A 5,064-nucleotide genomic window follows, 5' to 3' on the forward strand; every position below is an offset into this window, starting at 1 on the left:
ATCGAGGAACGGAGACATGAAACATAAAGGGGAAATATTTTTATTAAATGATTATTTTTAATTATTTAATACATGGTATATTTTAAAGAGAAATTTCAAAAATGGTGTCTTCTGTGATTTTTTACACGCTGAGTCGTATTTTAAACCGTAATTGATTTTTGATTAAAATAGAGATTTTTTGGAAGCTCGGTTAATATTTTTGAAAATTAACGAAATATTTTACCTACATTTTAATGAGCCTACTATACATATGTTATTGGGCCTAAACCTTTGCCATGGTATTTTATATTAAAACACAAGATGTTTTCAAGCCCTAAAACTCTTTTGCAACTCACACATCCTATACTAAGAGACTGATATGTGTCGTTTTTACGTGTTTTATTGCATTGGTTTAGTTGTGTTTGCACTGTGCATGCATGCATTTCTTTTACTTTTTGTTCATTTTCGAGTAATCATTTGCATTTTATCATGTCTCACTTGTATGTGATGAAATTGCAGGAAAAATGGTCGGAAAAACCAAGAATGAAGCAAAGTGTAAAGTGTTGAAGACAAGGAACTTTGGACAGAAAGTTCGGCGCTCGAGCGGTAGATTTCTACCGCCCGGGCGCCACATTTGACTAGCAAAGAGAAGAAGACAGAAAGTTTGGCGCTCGGGCGGTACATTTCTACCGCCCGGGCGCGAGAAGGTGCATCCGAAGACAGAAAGGTCGGCGCTCGAGCGGTAGTTTTCTACCGCCCGAGCGCGAATGCTGCATGTGCCAAGGAGAATTACAGAAAGTGTGGCACTCGAGCGGTACTTTTCTACCGCCCGAGCGCCGCCTATTTTTGGAAATTATCGTCCGCGATTCTCTACCTTATTTTGGAGGTGTGGTTGATATGGTAAGGCTATTGCACGTTTTTGGGGGATTATTCAGACGGATTTGCAGGAGCACAAGGAGTTTTTGGAGAGCCTTTGCACTTGGATTGAAGATTCGACGGCTTCCGGGCATCGTTCTTCGCAGATTTCGTCACGTCTCGTATTTCTAGTTTATTTTCCGTTGTTTAAATAATGTTTTGCTTATTTTCATTAGGAATTCTAGTAGCTAACTTTCATATTTGTTGGGATTAAAGGGGATCCTACCCCAAACTTTTAGTTGGTTAATTTATATTTTGAGTTGTGCTTTATTCTTGATTGTACTACGATTTTTATTGTGTCGTTAAAAGGACATATGAAATTGGATACGTGCCGATAGTCATAGTCCTAAGGGTCGAAAACTAGGGGATTTCATCAATCGAAATGCGGTTCATTCTTGATAAATAATTAAAGACATTTAATTACTTCATTGAGTGAATTAGTTTGGCATAGCTCGAGAGAGTGTGTTCAATTGAATAGGAAATCCTGTCGGAAGCGTAGAACACAATCGAACGAATTAATTAATCAATAAGGGGTAGGTGAACCAGAATTCCCAACAAATTCTTTTATCAAATGAAATTTAATCCATTGATTTAGCATTCATATTTCATCATTTAATCTTTGAGCTTGTTTATTTAAATTTTCTTGAATTTTATCAGTCATAAAACAAACAATCAAATTTCGTCGCTAAAGTTTTAATAACTAAAATAATAATTGTTAAACACAGTCTTCAGTGGAACGATACTCGTACTCACGTACACTATATTATAACTTGACATCGTGCACTTGCGATTTATTTTGAGCATACAAAATCATATTTTTATTGGGGATTTTACTGTGCAAGTTTTGCTCGATCAAGTTTTTGGCGCCGTTGCCGGGGACTGTTAATCTACAATTTTATTTTTAGTTATTTCCTTTAGCATTATTTCATTTCTCTTGAGATAACACTTCACATTTTCTTACAGATATCCCTTCCAGTGCATGCCAAAGTCACTTGACGTGGAGCTTGAATTCGATCCTGAAATTGAAAGAACCTTCCGCAGAAGGAGACAACAGCAGAGGCTTAAAGAACTTATGGAGAGACACGAGCCAGAACGCGAGGAGGAACAGCGTGAGGAGAGACATATCGAGATGCCACGCCGCATACCAATGCTGGAGTATGCCCAACCTTCTTTGGAGGGTGCACGCCCTAGCATTGTGAGACCTATCGTGCGGGCAAATCACTTCGAAATCAAACCAGCCATTATCCAGATGATTCAGAACACCGTCCAATTTGGAGGAACTGCTGTGGACGATCCAAACACACACATCGCGGATTTTCTTGAGATTTGCGATACTTTTAAATTTAATGGAGTTTCTGATGATGTTGTTAGACTGCGTTTATTTCCTTTCTCTTTGCGTGATAAAGCTAAAGCTTGGTTGAATTGTTTACCTGTAGGTTCGATAGCTACATGGGAGGACATGGTGAAGGCGTTTCTCATCAAATACTTTCCTCCGTCGAAGACCATGAAGCTGCGGGCAGACATCACAACATTTGCTCAGTTCGATCAAGAGTCACTATATGAGGCGTGGGAGCGTTTCAAAGATCTATTACGAAGATGCCCACATCACGAGTTGCCACTTGGGTTAGTCGTTCAAACCTTTTATTACGGTTTGCTTACTCCTAACCGTACTATGATAGATGCTGCTGCGTGTGGGAACCTTTTGAGGAAGACTGCGGAAGAAGGATATGAGTTGTTGGAGGAGATGGCTGCGAGCAGCTATCATCCTCAATCTGACAGGAACAACCAGCGGAGAAGTGCCGGAGTTCACCAGGTAACTGATTTTTCTGTTATTACGGCACAACTTGACGCTTTAAACATGAAAATAGACGGCTTGAACGTGAGTGGCACGGCTATGCGTCTTCAAGAGATATTCTGTGAGAAGTGTGGAGGGGAACACTATGTGAAAGACTGTCAAGATGGAAATCCCTTCTATGTGCAAGATGAGGCACCGGTGAATCAAGTAGGAGTCCAAAACCGCCCAAGGAATGACCCTTACTCGAACACATATAATCCTGAGTGGAGGCAACATCCCAACTTCTCATGGGGCGGTCAAAACAGTCATAATAGGCCGCAAGGAGGACAACAATATGGGAAACAACCGATGTACAGATCCAATGCTCCTAGAAAAGAAAAGTCCAACTTGGAACAAATGATGTCTAAGTTTATCTCATCCACTGAAACTCGACTCCAAAACCAAGATGCATCAATAAAAGGGCTCGAGAATCAAATTGGACAGTTGGCCAAGATGATAGCAAGTAGAGAGCCGGGCACCTTTCCAAGTAATACCGAGACTAATCCAAAAGAGCAAGTGAAGGCCATTGAGTTGAAGAGCGGAAAAGTTTTGGAGCCTAGAGAAAAAGAGAAAAGCCAAGTGCCGGATGAACATGCTGCGACGTCTCAAGGTAAGTCATTTAACTCTACACCAGCACTCACTGCACAACCTAAGATTGTTATCCCTCCACCTTTTCCTGCAGCATTAAAAAAGGCAAAACTAGATGCACAATTCGGTAAGTTTTTAGAAGTGTTTAAAAAATTGCATATTAATATTCCTTTTGCCGATGCTTTGATGCAAATGCCTAGTTATGCTAAATTTTTGAAGGACATCTTAGCCAACAAGAGAAAATTGGAGGATCACATGACGGTAAATTTGACCGAAAGTTGCTCTGCTTTGGTGCAAAACAAAATCCCACCGAAACTAAAAGACCCAGGGAGTTTTTCTATCCCTTGCATGATTGGTGATGTTGTTTTTCGTAAAGCGTTGTGTGATCTTGGTGCAAGTATTAATCTGATGCCCTTATCTGTTTTCAGGAAACTCGGATTAGGAGAGCCTAAGCCGACGAGGATGTCCTTGCAACTGGCTGACAGGTCTGTCAAGTACCCCCGCGGAGTGATTGAGGATGTGCTAGTAAAAGTGGACAAATTCATTTTTCCTGCAGACTTCGTGGTGCTCGACATGGAAGAGGATACAGAGATGCCTCTGATTTTGGGGAGACCATTCCTTGCAACTGGCAAGGCACTTATTGATGTGCAAGAGGGAAAGTTGAGATTGAGAGTGGGCGAAGAAGAGATTACATTTGATGTTTTTAATGCACTTAAGCACACACTGCATTCTGATAGTTGTTTTCGAATTGATGCTTTTGACTCTCTTGTATCCAACTATGTGCAGGATGCTCTTAGGGACCCTTTAGAGGCCACTATCAATACTGAATTGGGAGAAGAGGAGTTAGACGAAGAAAGGGCTGAAATTGTGGCACACTTTAATGCCAACCAACCATGGAGAAGGCCAATGAGGATGCGACTGGAGGATCTAGGAGAACGAAGAGATTTGATCCCTCAAAGGTCAAGCATCGAGGATCCACCAACGCTTGAGCTAAAGCCGTTGCCTCCACACCTCAAGTACGTATACTTAGGTGAGAATAACACTTTACCTATCATTATCTCTGCTGCTTTGACAGATGTGATGGAGGACAAGCTGTTGGAAGTTTTGAAAGCGCACAAGGGCGCATTTGCGTGGAAGGTGGCAGATATCAAAGGAATAAATCCATCCGTCTGCATGCACAAGATCTTGATGGAAGAGAAGTACTCACCTCTTGTGCAACCTCAAAGACGATTAAATCCAAAGATGCAAGAGGTAGTAAAGGCTGAAACAATTAAGCTTCTCGACGCAGGTATTATCTATCCTATATCTGATAGTGCATGGGTAAGTCCTGTTCAGTGTGTGCCAAAGAAAGGTGGGATTACTGTTATCACAAATGAAAATAATGAATTAATACCCACTAGGACTGTTACGGGATGGCGTGTGTGCATTGATTATAGGAAATTGAATGATGCTACCCGTAAAGACCACTTTCTCCTTCCCTTTATTGATCAAATGCTTGAGAGGTTAGCGGGTCATGAGTTCTATTGTTTTTTAGATGGGTATTCTGGGTATAACAAAATCATGATTGCGCCCGAGGACCAAGAGAAAACCACCTTCACTTGTCCTTATGGCACTTTTGCTTTTAGACGGATGCCATTTGGTTTGTGTAATGCCCCTGCCACTTTTCAGCGATGCATGACTGCTATATTCCATGATATGATTGAAACTTTTCTTGAGATATTTATGGATGACTTCTCGATTTTTGGCTC

The 5,064-nt window shown here is 41.0% G+C and overlaps 1 non-coding gene across 1 annotated transcript; it reads right to left on the reverse strand.

The window, feature by feature from the left end:
• Positions 1-2,402: 2,402 nt before the first annotated feature.
• LOC140815756 (small nucleolar RNA R71) lies at positions 2,403-2,508 on the reverse strand. The gene has a single exon (XR_012114403.1). It is a non-coding gene; the product is annotated as a small nucleolar RNA R71 (small nucleolar RNA).
• Positions 2,509-5,064: the final 2,556 nt, after the last annotated feature.

This window comes from Primulina eburnea, chromosome 15 (assembly GCF_022965805.1).
Source record: "Primulina eburnea isolate SZY01 chromosome 15, ASM2296580v1, whole genome shotgun sequence".
NCBI classification, from domain to species: domain Eukaryota; kingdom Viridiplantae; phylum Streptophyta; class Magnoliopsida; order Lamiales; family Gesneriaceae; genus Primulina; species Primulina eburnea.